The sequence below is a fragment of the Hypomesus nipponensis genome, chromosome 20 (genome assembly GCF_054491055.1).
Source record: "Hypomesus nipponensis isolate SF chromosome 20, ASM5449105v1, whole genome shotgun sequence".
NCBI lineage: Eukaryota > Metazoa > Chordata > Actinopteri > Osmeriformes > Osmeridae > Hypomesus > Hypomesus nipponensis.
The window spans coordinates 11,907,695-11,925,186 of NC_140380.1; the positions used below are offsets into that span (position 1 = coordinate 11,907,695).

The 17,492-nt window shown below is 50.3% G+C and overlaps 1 long non-coding RNA gene across 2 annotated transcripts; it reads left to right on the top strand.

Moving 5' to 3' along the window:
- The first annotated feature begins 3,246 nt into the window (after positions 1-3,246).
- Positions 3,247-5,907, top strand: LOC146246421 (uncharacterized). 2 transcript variants are annotated; one of them, XR_014734590.1, is made up of 5 exons: positions 3,247-3,566; positions 3,657-3,796; positions 5,033-5,081; positions 5,217-5,268; positions 5,752-5,907. It is a non-coding gene; the product is annotated as an uncharacterized LOC146246421 (long non-coding RNA). The 2 variants fall into 2 exon arrangements; XR_014734589.1 differs by having other exon boundaries at positions 3,257-3,796.
- The last annotated feature ends 11,585 nt before the right edge of the window (positions 5,908-17,492 follow it).

Sequence of the window (17,492 nt, forward strand, 5' to 3'; positions counted from 1 at the left end):
TCTCTCTCTCCATCCCCCTTCCTCTTCCTCTCTCTCTCTCTCTCTCTCTCTCTCTCTCTCTCTCTCTCTCTCTCTCTCTCCATCCCCCTTCCTCTTCCCCTCTCTCTCTCTCTCTCTCTCTCTCTCTCTCTCTCTCTCTCTCCCCCCTCTCTCTCGCTCTCTCTCTCTCCCTCTCTCTCCCTCTCTCTCCCTCCTCTCTCTCTCTCTCTCTCTCTCTCTCTCTCTCTCTCTCTCTCTCTCTCTCTCTCTCTCTCTCTCTCTCTATCCCCCCTCCCTCTCCTCCCTCTAGCAGTGAGGCAGCCTCTACAGCTCTGCTGCCCTCACACCAGCCTTGTCGACTTTACCTGTGGCTGGGGATTTCCAAAGTCATTACCCAGAGATGCTGGATCTGGTGTGTGTGTGTGTGTGGGGGTGGGTGGGTGGGGGGAGCAGCAGACATTCTCTGGTGGGAGCAAGCCAGAAGCAGAGTTAGAGGATGAGAGAACTGAGAGGAGCACAGGGAGGAAGCTGAGAGCGGAGGAGCGGAGGAGGATGAAAAGCATGTGGCGATCCTCCTATCTCTTCAGAGGTGAAGGAACGCCACACAGAAAGCTCACACACTTCATCAGGCCAGTCTGCCTTGGTCTCACCACTAACATCTTATTGATTAAGGAGCTTCTCAATTCCTACTAGACAAGTGCTCAATACTGCCGCTGAACCAAGACACCATTCTCACATTACAGAGTATGAACAACAGCAGCCTTGCAGTGAGATCATGGATTCACTTGTCTCAAGGATTTGGCTTGTGTTCCCACAGTACTTGGTTAATATTTCATCCCCTCTGTGTCTTTACGCTGAAAGCCAAGTTAGGAGGATTGATTTGAGCCCTTCCTCTCAGCCGGGAAGACAACATGTTACACAGAATATGACATATTACACAGTATATGACATTTTACACAGAATATGAAATATTACACAGCTCAATGCATCTCCAGTATCTCCAGACAACTCACAAAACCACTTTACTGTCCTTTACCGCTGGGGTCTGGTGAGGAACATGTTCTCCCAGAGACGCCAGCCCTCCCTGACTCCAGGAACCCTCTCCAGAACCTCATCATCGTCTCCCAGCAGTGAGGACATGCTTCTCACAAACAAACAGGAAACAGGACGTCCCTCTGCACTTCCTGTGGTGCGCTGTCCAAACACATCCCTGTTTGCTAGCAGGCTGGTGATGTCAAGCAGATTGCTGAAGGGAGTTACATGTCATTTCCTGTCTCCCTGAGCAAGCACGTGCACACACACAAACACACACACACCTGCAGCAGGAGGATGCTGTTCCTTAGACCCCGACTAGTTTCTTTCATCTACCTACAGCACTTCTTGAGTTACACACACACACACACACACACAGGTCACAGTACAGCACACATGAATCACCCAGGCCATCGGCAGTAACATATATCAAACAGTATCGCCTGGGCATCGATCGCCCTTGGACAAGGGTGTCATGGCGACCATGGGGAGGGAAAATGAACCCCCACCCTCTTGCTGCTAATAACAACTTGGTGAAGCAGAGAAGTGGAAAAGCCTTCTGATTTATCCTGGCTTGGTCCTGCAGGGACTGACCAGTTAAAGTCCTTACCCACAGTATCTGAACAGCCTAGTTAGATATGAAGCTTTACTGTAGCTGCTGGTTTTAAACACTGTACTTGGAGTGGATGAGTGGTTGGGTGGATGAGTGGGTGGATGATTCTTTGTGTGGGTGGGTGGATGAGTGTGAGCGAATTTTCTGGGGTATGTTACACCAGTGGTTCTCAACCCTGTCCTCAGGGAACCCTTGCCCTGCATGTTTTAGATGTTTCCCTGCTCCAACACACCTGATTCAAATAAATGGGTCGTTATCTAGCTCTGTAGAAGCCTGGTAACAAACATGCATTTGAATCAGGTGTGTTGGAGCAGGGAAACATCTAAAACATGCAGGACAGGGGGTCCCTGAGGACAGGGTTGAGAGCCACTGTGCTACACACATACAACCCTCCCTAAAACACCCCGGTGTAGAACCAGGAAGGGGCAGCTGGACTGAGATAAAAGATCAGAGAGGATGCTGATGCATGGGGGGCTGAAACTTCTCTCTTCCTGTGGTTGAAAGCAACCGTCACTCAGGAGAGAGGTTCTGGTTGGATTTGGTGGATGTAGATATATCCTCACTGACAAATTGTACTTATTAAACACACGCACACACACACACACAGGAGACCCGGGCCTCAGATCAATGCTAAGGGAATCACCAGGAGTCTGAGAGAGGAGGGAGGAGGGAGGGAGGGAGGGAGGGAGCGATCGCTGACAAGAAAGGGATCTGTTAGGAATGTAAAAGACTAGTTTACTGTAAGAAGGCAGAGAGAGGGGGGAGAGTTGTAGAGAAAGGTTCAATCTACCATCAACAATGTATTATTTTTCCATTCAGGATCTGAAGATAAACATGATGTGAGCAGTGCAAATAGAAAGCAGGGGGGGGGTCTGGAGGGGGGGGGGGGGGGTCAGGGTCTGGAGGGGGGGGGGCAGGGTCTGGAGGGGGGGGGGGGGCAGGGTCTGGAGGGGGGGGGGCAGGGTCTGGAGCGGGGGGGGGGCAGGGTCTGGAGGGGGGGGGGCAGGGTCTGGAGGGGGGGGGGGGGGCAGGGTCTGGAGGGGGGGTCAGGATCTGGAGGGGGGGTCAGGATCTGGAGGGGGGGGGGGCAGGGTCTGGAGGGGGGGGGGGGGGCAGGGTCTGGAGGGGGGGGGGGGGGCAGGGTCTGGAGGGGGGGGCAGGAGAGGGCTGGGGGATCAGAGGGAGACGCCCCCTCACCTGCCACCACACCCTGCCCCCCCCTCCAGACCCTGCCCCCCCCTCCCTGACTACACCCCAACAAAACGTCCTAACAGCCGTGTCAGATGGATGGGCTCCGGACCTGACAGACGTATGAGCTGGGTGACGAGCTGGGTGACCATCATGCACGGTCATGGCTAGCTACACAAGCATGTCCACACCCTTATGCACACACACACATGCACATGTGAATACTTCAGCAGACTTTGAAAGGCAGCTTGAACGCCTTTCCTAACCCAGGCTGCCTCGAGAGAGCAGTCCTGATGTGGGGAGGGTTATGTGGCCAGAGATCATTCAAACGTTCAACAGTAAACAGCCTTAGACACGGAGACTCGTCTTTCAAATTCGTTAACCGTCATAAACTGGTGAGGCGTCTCCGAGCAGCAGTTCTTCAGTGCTTTTGAGCGTTGACCAAATCAGAAAGGCCAATACCTCCACCTAGCGGTCAAAATAACACACTTTCAACAGGATTTTCGAGTAGCATGTACCTGCAGAGCCGGAGACCCCGAAAGACCCCGGAGAGCCGGAGAACTGCAGTTTCAGGACCGCAGTTTTCAGCACCGCAGTTCTAGGACCCTCGTTTTATCTGACAGCGCCACGTAGCGAATTGGATAAACATGGGCCGGAACAAGATACTCAATATTTTCCCACAGTAGTGAATATTGTAGCAAAGATTACAGCTCAGAACAAAATGGACTACAGTTTGAGTGTACAAGTAGCTAATGTGAATCGCATATGGTTATGTATAAAACAATTCTGGTGTCTTGAATTGGACAATAAAGTTAACTTCAACTTTGCTGTCTTTTCATTTCAGGACACCGGAGTGGCAACCAAACAGACACGCATCACTCAGTCTCTCACACAGGTGATTGGTATTAGCTGATTGTTGGAGTCACAAGACAAAGCTATTCAGTCAACTAGTCTGCGCATCATTCCTTCCTGACGTCTTCTCTGGTGTGTAACTGTGAGCCGCTAACCGATAATGATTTAAATGATGTAAATACAATATAACATTTTTAAAAAGGCTTTGAAGTTAGTATGTAACTCCTACAAAGTTTATACATGAATGGAATTGAAATATTTTCCCATGCATACGCGCTTGCTTAACACTAGCATAGCAGCTATTGTCACTTTAGCCAGCTAGCTAGCTAACCGGTTAGCGTGGCTAAAGTCACTGCTATTAACCGCTATGCTAGTGTTAGCTGAGCGTAACCTCATGCCATCATGTTGATAACCAACGTAGTGTGAATTTGTTGCGCTATTGTGAAAAGGTAACAAACAGCATAACGCATTTTCGGTGTTCACAGAGCTCTATGAGACTTGTGTACAACCATAATTGTGTAAATTATAATGACACTGTATGACTTCTGTTCGTGTTGGTGGAGCTACTACAATGTTAGCTTAGGCTAACACTGCTCCACCCAGGCTTTGTTCGAGAACTAACATTTTGAAGTGTTTAGCTCTTCCGTCTGGCCGACAAAAGCAACAAAACATGAACAGAAAAAATCTGCATCATATTGTTATTTTGGCTTCATTTATAATATTTTATTGCAATTAAATCAGAAATGTCCGTTTATTTGGGGTTTTTACTGCTGCACTGAACCAGCCTACGTGTGCAAAGCTTTTAAGGCGCGCTCTTCCAACGCTCCTACAGAGTTTCTTAACGAATCTGGGAAACCCGGTCAGGGAGAGAGATTCGTTAGGCATTGAAGAGAGAGTAGGAGAGGAGGACAGCATCCAACATAGCTAATAGAAGAAAAATTGTGTAACGAATGACCCCCCCTAAATTGCTATCTAATTTGTGGGAAACACTGGAACTAATGGTTTGTGTTTTATTTAAATGAACTATTAAAATTGGTCCCATAAAGATACGACCTTTAACATCGGAGGAGGACAAAACAATGTTGTCAAACATCCCCCTGCACCACAAGCTGACCAAAGGGGTGTGGCGAGAACTGTCAATAATTGGACGGGAGCTGCGTGTCGCTAAAACTGAGATGGGCCTACATCGAGTATCTGTCTATTTTTCTGGTTAACCAATATCAGAGTCTGTCTAAAGGAGAGCCTGTTCATAGGGTCTATATGAACTAGTCACGACCACAGTTTGGGAAAGACACGATTGCGTTTAGTTAATAAATAGTAAAAGCCTAGGTCTGGTGGCTCATTACGATGTTCCGTTCTGTTCTACAGATGTCCAGATGCTGAAAAAGGAGATTGTTGAATTACGCCAAAATAACAGGTACGCCACCAATTGAATGGCAGAAAGGCTACCTATACTGGATCCAGCACATGCAGCAGATGTACGGGCTTGTGTCCAAGCTCTGTGAATAACCCTAGATCTGTGTCTGGCCATGTTTCCCTGTGTGTGTTTCAGCCAGTATGAGGCAGGGCTGTCAAGCCTGCTCGCTGAACACCACAACCTGCAGGTGGGTCACAGCTCAGAACCGTGTCCTGCTCACACAGCTGCTAGGGAGCACACTGTAGCCCCCTGAGGAGAACATTACAGATGTACGCCTTCCCAGACAGTTTTAGAAAGATGGCCACTCTCCTGTGAACGTGTGTGTGTGTTCTACCCTTGTGTGGTGCGTACCTTAGAGAAGGTGGCTCGGCAGGAAGATGAGCTCCATACTGGAGAGATGGAGAGCAGGAAGATGAGCTCCATACTGTCAGTAAAGCTAGGATGCAAGTGTTCATTTAGCAGTGTGTAGCTGTGACAATCAGGTCCCCCTGTCTCAGATCAGCATCACCACAGTACTAAGAGGGCTCTCTCTCTTCACCTGCAAACAATGAACCCAATCAGTCCGCTCCCTTCACTCTGTGCTGAGTCTTGTTAACGTTAGTGACATTTCTATGCAATATGCGGAAAGACCCTGTGATATACTGACCTTGTATCTGCTCCACCTGACTAGTTCTGGACGCTGTGATCCAGACCCTGTCCTGTGAAACCAGTCCTCCCTGTTTGACCTACGCCTGTGACCTGACTAGCCTTTTGGATTTCCTCTCTGGCCCTGATAACTGTATGACCCCTGCTTGTCAGACCACACCTCAATAAACCTGCACTTGGATCCAGTACCTGTTGTCTTGGGAGTCTGTCTGTTACAGTAGCAGAGAGGATAGAGATTGACTTGTAACCTTATGCTCATGAGTTCAAATCCCCATTCAGCCTATTGTTGTTGGCCAAACATGAGTCATTTTGCTCTCGTTGTCCAACTCTCAATCTTCTACAATGTACTTGTAATGTAATTTCTATAATTTGCCATTCTGCGGAGGAACCCGCATCGCTGCTTGCAACTATATTTAGGGTTCCCCCGGTAGGAACTGCGGTCCTGAAGCTGCAGGTTTATTTGCTCTTAGATTCATGTTGTTTAATTGTAGCTTTCTTAACTACATGCTCTTATGGTTCTTCCCTTTGTGAACAACCAATGTGTGCTTAATGTTTGGCTACCCGCAATGCTTTGGGGCTATCTTGTTATTATCAGTGACCTATGCACTTTGTAAAGCTCTCTCTTGGAAGTCGCTTTGGATAAAAGAGTCTGCTAATTGAATACATGTAAATGTTCATACTATTGGGATTTTCTGTCTGCAGACGAGACTCCATTAAGTTGTTTTGTCGCCATCTAGTGTTCATTCTGTTGTGTTGCATGAGGGACTGAACAGGATCCTATTCTCAAGGGAATTGTCTTCCCATGTGAGGTTTTAGGTGTGATGTCGTCAGAACGGCAGAAGTCCACCCAGCCTTCACACACTCATGTTTAAAAAGGTAAAAGTTGAAGTGCTGACTAAACTTTTGCACTCAAAGTATGGACTCTGACATAAGTACATAGCATCCATTACTACTACCTGTTGGACCATTATATTAATAAATAAATACAAAAAGAAGCTATACACATGCAGCGCATTCGCCAGGAAAACTTTTTGATACTGACAAAATTCTTTAAAAACTTTTTTTTCAAAACAAATCTTTTTTTTTTAACCCTTCAAAAATATTGTGAAATTCAGGTGTGAGATGTGTGCTAGCCACATAAAGGCATTAAGTTAGTACTGAGAACGGAATCACGTCATTTCGTTAAATTAGGTTTTTTAAAATTAGGTTTTTTTGAATGTGAACATGTCAATTCACAATGCTTCCAACAGAGGGAGCTAAAAGCTAGTGTGTATCATGACAGAGGACACACGCCTCATTTCAGCTGACCATTCTGAGAGAGGAGAGGGGTGTGGAGGGAGGAGAGAGGTGTGGAAGGAGGGAGAGGGGGGGGTGGAAGGAGGGAGAGGGGGGGTGGAAGGAGGGAGGGGGGGGGTGGAAGGAGAGGGGGGGCAGGTGGTGGAGAGGAGAGGGGGATTGGGTTTTGGTCTCTAAACAGTTCAGATCTATTTTAAGAAAGAGGGATGATGACGTCGTCATGGTTTATATTCTTCATCACGGAGCAGAAACCTGTTTAACGGTCAAGCTCCAGAGAGGTCTCTGTCAGTCAGAACAGAGTCATGAATACTTAACGACATGGCTTCTGTGAAGACATGTTGCTTTCCCATCCTTCTGATTCATGTATGCAAGCTCGGATGGCCATGAATCCAGGTATGATTCATCCCCTGCAGCCACTTTTCACCATTCTGATTTAAATAATAACAAATGTTAATCAGCCAATTAACCTTCCCCATAGCATGTAGCGTGACTGTCTTTCAGACCCATGAAGGCTGCCGGACAGGCACAGGGGTGGAGTTCACCCTGCCTGTACCTGGAAACCATGTGAACCATGTCAAAGACACCAAGTATGACTTCAAATAGATAATAGTGACAGTGTTCACTCAGCATGTTTAAAGTGTGAGTTAATGCCTGTTGTTTGTTAGAGATTTTGTACTTCAATCACATAATGTGTATTACTGGAAAGTAATTAGTGAAGTAACATTTCATTTATGCAGTCACAGTTACACTCTCTCTTTCCTTCTTTCTTTCTCTCTCACACACACACTCATCTGCCTGGGCCAGGGTTAGCCTCATCATTTATTTACTACAATCAATGATGACATTTCAGTTAGAGGTAGTGGGTCTCTTAGAAGTGTGTGTGTGTGTGTGCAAGAGGGATAGAGAGCCCCTGTGTGTGTGTGTGTTTGTAACTGTGTGTATCTGTTGCCAGCATGGCTGTGTGTGTATGAAAGAGTAAAGATTGCTCCCTTGTGATGCTGCCCTCTTGTGGCTGACATAGAACACGACACCCCGGTATTTTAACTAGAAGAATTTCTATAAGAGAGCTGTGTACAAAATGCCCCTCATGGAAACCTGGCTGCCCAATCCAATGTGTTCCTCCCTCTCTCTGTCTCTGTGTGTGTGTCTCCCTCTCTCTCTGTCTCCCTCTCTTTCCCCTATCTATCTCTCTGAGTATCTCTCCCTCCCTCCATTCCTCCCCCTCCTTCCTCCACCATCATACATGCATCCAGCATCCACCCTCACACCCCCTCACCCACTCCCATCCCGCTGCCATGGCAACGTGCCCCTAACGTGATGCCCTGTGCCCCCCAGTCTCCCCCCCGGTCCCACTGCGGAGACACTGCCTCTCTCAGCCGGGGAAATCAGTCTAATAAATAGCTTTATGCTAATGAGGCCGTCAGGCAGAGAGTCCTCCTGCCAATCCTAATACACTTATTAACATTTGTCTGGCTCTGAGATGGACCAGGCCTGAGACACCTTTCATCTGAGATGGACCATTCCTGTCACCCTCACACTCTACCAGGGTGGCTGTCCCTCTTCCTCCCCCCCCCCTCTCTCTCTATCTCTCTCTCTCTCTCTGCACCTCTCCTCTCTCCCTCTCTCTCTGCACCTCTCCTCTCTCTCTGCCTGTCTCTCTCCTCTCTGTTTCTCTCTCTCCTCTCTCCTCTCTGTCTCTCTCTCTCTCTCTGTCTCTCTTTGCTTCCCCTCATCTGTCTCTTTTCTCTTGTTCCTCTTTCTTTCTCCCCCCTCCCTCCCCCTCTCTCCCCCCTCCTCCCGTCTCTCCCCCCTCCTCCCGTCTCTCCCCCTCCTCCCTCCCCCCTCCCTCCCCCCTCCCTCCCCCTCCTCCCTCCCCCTCCTCCCTCCCCCTCCTCCCTCCCCCTCCTCCCTCCCCCTCCTCCCTCCCCCTCCTCCCTCCCCCAGGTGTGATGAGGGAGGTGTTTCATCCTCTCATGCTCACAGAGAGAGAAGACCTCAAGGCTTTTTAAAGGTGTGATTGTGGTCGGCTGTGGCTTCCATGTGTCTTCTTCTGTGGTGTTTTAGTGAGTGCACGTGAGAGCACGTGAGAGCACGTGAGTGCACGTGAGAGCACGTGAGTGCATGTGATACAGGGTACGTGTTGCTGTCAGAGTCACAGTAACTAGTTTAATTTGCATACAGAGAGAGAGAGACGCAACAGCATCAAATGTCATGTTATGACTCATTATGACTCAAATTAATTACATGTTTTAATTCAGTTTAATGTGATTGACATTTATTTGTAAATGGATGCATCATTACGCTAAATGAACTTCTCTTTGCATTTTGTCATGAATTGAGTGCAAGTTTGACCCTAGCCTAGTCCTGAACATAATTACTGTTCTGTAATGTGAGGTCTGAGGAGCGGTCTGTATGGAATCAAGAACAAACTCTGAACGATGAACAGGACCTGGCTGCTCACCAGGAATTAATCACCAGTATCTGTCAGATGAAGCTGTGTTTCAGGAAGAAACTTTCTCAATGTCCTCCTCCGACTCTGCAAATGAGCTGCCTGGAGTGACTCTGTGTTTGTGTGTGTACGTGTGTGTGTGACAGTGTGTGTGTGTGTGTGTGTGTGTGTGACAGTGTGTGTGTGACAGTGTGTGTGTAACAGTGTGTGTGGAGGGGAAGGTACCTTCCAGTAGTGCAGCCTTGTAATGACTTAATTAGTGTTTAACTGAGAATGCTTATTGATTGGCAATGCAGCTCCCCTCCACAGGGTAGCACAATTCCTCTCTCCAGACACACACCCACGTCAGCCACTCATTAACAGTCTCAAGTGTTTAATCAATAAGCACACACAGCCTTGTTGCCATGACGGACAAAGCAATCACATGCATCCCATAATAAGGCTGAACAAATCCAACCATAACTGAGTACAAACCCACTGTGCAAAACATGATTTATCCTGAAGTTAGGATCTCTGTTTCAGAGAGTGAGAGAAACAGGAGATACAGAGAGAGGGGGAGAGAGAGAGATGGAGAGGGCAATACAGAGAGAGAGGGTGGGTGAGCTGTTGTGTGTGTGTGTGTGTGTGTGTGTGTGTGTGTGTGTCATTACCATAAAGAAGGTGTGTTTATGGTGATTTAGACTGCAGAATCAGACTGGGACTCCAGGCTGCTTGTCTGTTAGGATGCAGGAGCATGCGTGACCAATCGTCTTCACGTGATTTACTCAGCGTTTGTTTCTGAGAGGAATTCTGATCAGACCAGCAGGGGTGTGGAGGACAGGAAATGACAGGAAGCGACAGGAAGTATAGTTTCTGAGCGTTAACGTGACAGTCATGGACGTGCCTGCTAGTCTGGCAGCATGGAGCAGGTCAGGGTGGAGCAGGTCTGGGTGGAGCAGGTCAGTGTGGAGCAGGTCTGGGTGGAGCAGGTCTGGGTGGAGCAGGTCAGTGTGGAGCAGGTCTGGGTGGAGCAGGTCTGGGTGGAGCAGGTCTGGGTGGAGCAGGTCAGTGTGGAGCAGGTCTGGGTGGAGCAGGTCTGGGTGGAGCAGGTCAGTGTGGAGCAGGTCAGTGTGGAGCAGGTCTGGGTGGAGCAGGTCTGGGTGGAGCAGGTCAGTGTGGAGCAGGTCAGTGTGGAGCAGGTCTGGGTGGAGCAGGTCAGGGTGGAGCAGGTCAGGGTGGAGCAGGTCTGGGTGGAGCAGGTCAGTGTGGAGCAGGTCTGGGTGGAGCAGGTCAGTGTGGAGCAGGTCTGGGTGGAGCAGGTCAGCGTGTTGAAGTGTGTGTGTGTTGAAGTGAGTGTGTGTAAGTGTGTTTGTGCTAGTGTACTAGAGGGGTATCATTGACTGTGTAATGATTGGATGATTGGGTTAATTAAGTTAATGAATCCCCTTGTTCTAGTGTTGGGGGGGGGGCAGTGAGTGGGGAGGGGTTTGGGGGTGGAGCACTCCAGGGGGGGTCAGAGGGTGCGACCCCTCCTCTAACCCTGGCCTCATCAACACACTTAACCCCTCGCTTTCATTTACTGTCTGCTTGTTTGGGCTCCCTGGGTTTACCAGCTCCCTAGAGTGAAGTCCCCATGTACACATCTGTTACCAACAGACGTGATGGAAGACCACCTTTACATGACTGCAGTGAGATAGAAGCATTACAAGAGCCGTTCATCCACACACACACACACACACACCAAAAGGACACAGGTCATCTCACAGGTAATCCTACACAGTTTTGTCAAACAGCATAAACAGGTGTAAACGGACTCTGTTCCAGAAACATCTGGAACATAATGTAATTTCCAACCTGGCGTTTCCTGGCAATTATCTTGGATTCCTGTTTTCATCTCCCTGACCCTCAACTGTCAACGTAACGCCTACGACGTCCCCCATCAAACTATCCAACCCTCGCTTTCGTCTCTGTGACATGTTTCTATTCTGTCGTCACGTCTTGTGAAAGTTGCCAGAACAGTGAATTAGCAGAACTATCTGACCTCAATTCTTATCTCTCTGTCTCTCTCATCAGCAATCTCAGCCCAACTATCCTTCCTTCCCTCTCCCTCTCTCCCCCCTTCCTCTCTCTCTCCCTCCTTCCTTCCTTCCTTTCTTCCTTCCCCCTCCCTCTCTCCTTCTCTCCCCCCTTCCTTCTCTCCCTTTCTATCTCCCCCTTCCTTCTCTCTCCCTCTCTCTCTCTCTCCCTCCCTCCTTCCTTCCTTCCTTCCTTCCTTCCTTCCTTCCTTCCTTCCTTCCTTCCTTCCTTCCTTCCTTCCTTCCTTCCTTCCTTCCTTCCTTCCTTCCCCCTCCCTCTCTCCCCCCTTCCTTCTCTCTCCCTCTCTCTCTCCTTCCTTCCCTCCCTCCTTCCTTCCTTCCTTCCTTCCTTCCTTCCCCCTCCCTCTCTCACCCTTTCCTTCCCTCCTTCCTTCCCCTTACGTTCTTGTCACCTTCACACATGCAGATGCCCGATCAGATCCGGCCGCCTCGCTGCCAAGCCTCATTTCCATTCCCATCAGGTTATGTACATAATTCTGCATGTGATCCTGGAGGAGGGTATTAGGAGCGGCAGGATTAGCTTGTCAGGGACAAGACAACCATGTGGCTGATTGAGACGGGGATGAAGTGTGTGTGTGATCGAGTGTGTGCCGGAGATGTGTGTGTGCGTGTGTAAGTGTCAAAGCCAGGGATTGGCAGAGACACAGAGAGATGAAGATATTATGACGGTGATTTGATGCTTTTACGGAACAGGAGGGTGTGAGGAGTGAATGATATTCATGGACTCTCCTCTCTCCCAGGATGCGGCTAGGAGAAGTTAATACGACCGGAGGAAGCAGACAGAGAGAGGAGGGGAGAGAGGGAGGGAATATTATGGAGGGCAGGAGCAGATGCGAGGAAAGAGTGAAGAAGAAGATTGGAGAGGAAAGGGAGAGATGGAAGGGAAGATGATGCTGGGAGCATGTGTCCAATCACCTGGCGGAAGCAGACTTCATCAGGACTGTGTGTGTGTGTGTGTGTGTGTGAGAGAGTGTGTGTGTGAGAGTGTGTGTGTGAGTGTGTGTGTGTGTGTGTGTGTGTGAAGAAATCTTAGGTGATGCTGCAGTCCCTCATCAAGTCAGACTCTCGTCTGTCTGAAAGTGTTGCTTCCTCTCTGTTGAAGGTGTTGCTGTTTCCCAGTTCCAGCAGGATGCAGCTGCCTGATGAGGCCCTCCTTACATCCAGCACTGCCTGTTCCACAAGCAGCACCAGGACACAGTTCACCTGTCCTTTCTAACAGCCCTGGCCCTGCTAGCGGAGGGTTGAGTGTCCAGCCCTGGGCCTGCTAGCGGAGGGTTGAGTGTCCAGCCCTGGGCCTGCTAGCGGAGGGTTGAGTGTCCAGCCCTGGGCCTGCTAGCGGAGGGTTGAGTGTCCAGCCCTGGGCCTGCTAGCGGAGGGTTGAGGGGGAGGATTCTCTATTGTTTCTAGAGATGCCAGTCTAGGGAGAGGCACCACTTAAAGCTGCTATTAATCAGCCAGTCTCTTTCTAGCCATCCTCAAAGCCTCCCATCCTCAAAGCCTCCCATCCTCAAAGCCTCCCAGCCTCCCAGCCAGGCGCCCAGCCTCCCAGCCAGGCGCCCAGCCTCCCAGCCAGGCGCCCAGCCTGGCAGCAGTCGACTGGAAAAGGTCAGATTTAATGATTGTGGCCCAGTGTTATCTGGTGCTGTCTTTTGGTGTTTAGTGTGTACTGTGTGTGTGTACTGTGTGTGTGTACTGTGTTTGTACTGTGTGTGTGCACTGTGTGTGTGTACTGTGTGTGTACTGTGTGTGTGCACTGTGTGTGTGCACTGTGTGTGTGTACTGTGTGTGTGCACTGTGTGTGTACTGTGTGTGTGTACTGTGTGTGTACTGTGTGTGTACTGTGTGTGTACTGTGTGTGTGCACTGTGTGTGTGCACTGTGTGTGTGCACTGTGTGTGTGTGCACTGTGTGTGTGTACTGTGTGTGTGCACTGTGTGTGTGTACTGTGTGTGTACTGTGTGTGTGCACTGTGTGTGTGCACTGTGTGTGTGTACTGTGTGTGTGCACTGTGTGTGTACTGTGTGTGTGTACTGTGTGTGTACTGTGTGTGTACTGTGTGTGTACTGTGTGTGTGCACTGTGTGTGTGCACTGTGTGTGTGCACTGTGTGTGTGTGCACTGTGTGTGTGTACTGTGTGTGTGCACTGTGTGTGTGTTGTGTGAGTCAGTGTGTGTGTGGGGGGTTGTGTGTTTGGGTGCACTTATTGAAGTGGCTATATTCCTTGGTCTGTATCCTGTAGGATTGTGCGTATGTCTGTGAGTGTGTGAGAGTGTGTGTGTGAGAGTGTGTGTGTGTGAGAGTGTGTGTGTGTGAGAGTGTGTGTGAGAGTGTGTGTGAGAGTGTGTGTGTGTAAGAGTGTGTGTGTGTAAGAGTGTGTGTCGTAGCAGCAGGTCTGGGGGGAGAGGGGGTGCAGTCAGGAGAGCAGGGGACACCTGGAGCGGCTGTACTTGGCACTGGGATGAATAAACATGTTTGGCTTCCCAAACGCTCTCCACTTTCACATTAATAATGCAATCCTGACTGCCCATTTTCAGAGGATAAATGAGTAACACAGGTTATCTGTATCACATCACTATCTCTGTCTGTCTGTCTGTCTGTCTGTCTGCTTTACTCTGTTTTTCATTGTCGGTCGGTCTCATATCTGATTCACTGGGAACATTTGAATCTCTCCATCCTCTCTTCCATCTGCCTCTCCTCTACTCCTCTCTCCTCCTCTCCTCTCCTCTACTCCTCTCTCCTCCTCTCCTCTCCTCTCCTCCTCTCTTCTCCTCTCCTCTACTCCTCTCTCCTCCTCTCCTCTACTCCTCTCTCCTCCTCTCTTCTCCTCTCCTCCTCTCCTCTCCTCTACTCCTCTCTCCTCCTCTCCTCTCCTCTCCTCCTCTCTTCTCCTCTCCTCTACTCCTCTCTCCTCCTCTCCTCTACTCCTCTCTCCTCCTCTCTTCTCCTCTCCTCTCCTCCTCTCCTCTCCTCTACTCCTCTCTCCTCCTCTCCTCTCCTCTCCTCCTCTCTTCTCCTCTCCTCTACTCCTCTCTCCTCCTCTCCTCTACTCCTCTCTCCTCCTCTCCTCTCCTCTCCTCTCCTCCTCTCCTCTCCTCTACTCCTCTCCTCTACTCCTCTCTCCTCCTCTCCTCCTCTCTTCTCCTCTCCTCTCCTCTCTTCTCCTCTCCTCTACTCCTCTCTCCTCCTCTCCTCCTCTCTCCTCCTCTCTCCTCCTCTCCTCCTCTCTCCTCTTCTCCTCTCCTCCTCTCTCCTCTTCTCCTCTCCTCTCCTCTCCTCTCCTCCTCTCTCCTCTTCTCCTCTCCTCCTCTCTCCTCTTCTCCTCTCCTCTCCTCTCCTCCTCTCTCCTCTTCTCCTCTCCTCCTCTCTCCTCTTCTCCTCTCCTCCTCTCTCCTCTTCTCCTCTCCTCTCCTCTCCTCTCCTCTACTCCTCTCCTCCTCTCCTCTCCTCTCCTCTCCTCTCCTCTCCTCTCCTCTCCTCCTCTCTCCTCCTCTCTCCTCCTCTCTCCTCTCCTCTCTTCTCCTCCTCTCTCCTCCTCTCTCCTCCTCTCCTCCTCTCTCCTCTTCTCCTCTCCTCCTCTCTTCTCTACTCCTCTCTCCTCCTCTCCTCTCCTCCTCTCTCCTCTTCTCCTTTCCTCCTCTCTCCTCTTCTCCTCTCCTCCTCTCTCCTCTTCTCCTCTCCTCTCCTCTCCTCTCCTCCTCTCTCCTCTTCTCCTCTCCTCCTCTCTCCTCTTCTCCTCTTCTCCTCTCCTCTCCTCTCCTCTACTCCTCTCCTCTCCTCCTCTCCTCTCCTCCTCTCTCCTCCTCTCTCCTCCTCTCTCCTCTCCTCTCTTCTCCTCCTCTCTCCTCCTCTTTCCTCCTCTCTCCTCTCCTCTCTTCTCCTCCTCTCTCCTCCTCCCTCCTCCTCTCTTCTCTACTCCTCTACTCCTCTCTCCTCTCCTCTTGGGTGTTACTGATTTATTCTCACCTGCGAGAGAAAAATATTGTTGAAGTCAGCCTCCCTCACGCCTGTCAAAACGTCTGTCTTTCTGCCCCCTGTCCTGAATCTCTCTCTCTTTCTGACACACACAGACACACACACACACCTGCCACCCTGCAACAGGAGGAGTGTTTGTAATATTCAGTCTTGTTACCATACCAACCATATTAGTTACTCAAGCCCTCCACACTTTCACAGCTAGGCCTCCTACCCTCCAAGCCCCCTAGCTTCCTAGCCCCCTAGCCTCCTAGCTTCCTAGGCTCTCACATCCAATCTTACAGTCCAGAGGTCACGAAAAACAGCCTCAAAAACAATACTGCATTTGAAAGATAATAAGAAAAATCAGTCACCATAAAGGTCCCAAAGTCATTGCCAGAAACACATCAATATTTACTGTGTGCTTCCAAACACAGCTATCTCCAAACCACAGGACCAAATACACTAGCCCCAGCATCCATGAGCACATCCATCAACAGTATTGTTCCACGCATAAACCAACAAAGCCATCGACTCACAGGATCCTGGGTGGCTAAGGGTCCGGAACTACACTGACATCACTGTTAAATAGAGAAGGAAGAGAGGGAGGAAGAGAAAGAGAGAGGGGAGGGAGGGAGAGAGAGAGAGAGGGGAGGGAGGGAGAGAGGGGAGGGAGAGGCAGAGATAGGGGAGGTAGGGAGAGAGAGAGGGGAGGGAGAGGCAGAGAGAGGGGAGGGAGAGGCAGAGAGAGGGGAGGGAGAGGCAGAGAGAGGGGAGGGAGAGGCAGAGAGAGGGGAGGGAGAGGCAGAGAGAGGGGAGGGAGAGGCAGAGAGAGGGGAGGGAGAGAGAGAGAGGGGAGGGAGAGGCAGAGAGAGGGGAGGGAGAGGCAGAGAGAGGGGAGGGAGGGAGAGAGAGGGGAGGTGGGGCGGAGAAAATAACAGATAAACTATCCCAGATCCCCAGTGTGCCACTACAGACCATGTTTGAGTGAATTTACCATTATCTCCAGGATTGGTTATCGGGCAGCATTGATTTTCCTCACGAGGCACATCAAGCTCCAGGGGACCCACTGCACGCGGTTCCTGCTCCCACAGAGGGAGCTTCTCAGCTGGGCAGCTGGACCAGCACACACACCCAACCTCGTATCACAACCAATCAGTGGTACTGCAGACGCTAAAGATTTTCTGATAAGTGCTAATCCCCCCTGTCTTCCAGTCTGTCTCTTCCTGTCTCCCTCTATCACTTCCTGTCTCCCTCTGTCACTTCCTGTCTCCCTCTGTCACTTCCTGTCTCCCTCTGGTCTCTGCCCTCCCTCCCTCCCGTCCCCAGCCTTAACCCTGGTCTCAGCAGGTTGAGGACAGGCCTGGAGGTGAGGCTTCTGTCTGCACCATGCCTCATTGATCTCTACGGCTCGGCTAATTTCCTATTACATCGTCTTTGTCCTTCAGTCCTCTCGACAGTTCGTCCTGTGTGTAGATCTCTTGTTCCCCCAGCAGCTGCAGTTTCGTCCCTGTTGTTGATCATCGATCTGCTCTAGTCTTGGTGCAGTGTCCCAGTAGCCTACACTGCTTCCAGACGTCGATGAGACGGCTGGATGGGGGGGTTAGGAAGCGAACACACCAGCACAGCTCTCACAGGAGTCGAGGAACGACAGCGCGGCCGGAGGATGAGCTGATTTGAGCCTGAGGCACGTCTGATTAATCATGGAGAGATGAAACATCTGGATGGATTCAGACACTGCAGCCCTCCAGCTCTGGAGCTGATCTCTGGAATTTACAGAGAGGTCTGACTCTATCTGCACTCCATTAGGGGTCTGGGACGAGAGAGAGAGAGGAGAGTTGCAGAGAGATAGACAGAGAGAGAGACAGACAGAGAGAGAGGGGAGGGGTAGAGAGAGAGACATACAGAGAGAGGAGGGGAGGTGCTGGAAGAGGAGGGTGATTGTGGAAGGGACTGTAGATTCTCTCACCAACACATGCTGACCAGCTGTGACCGA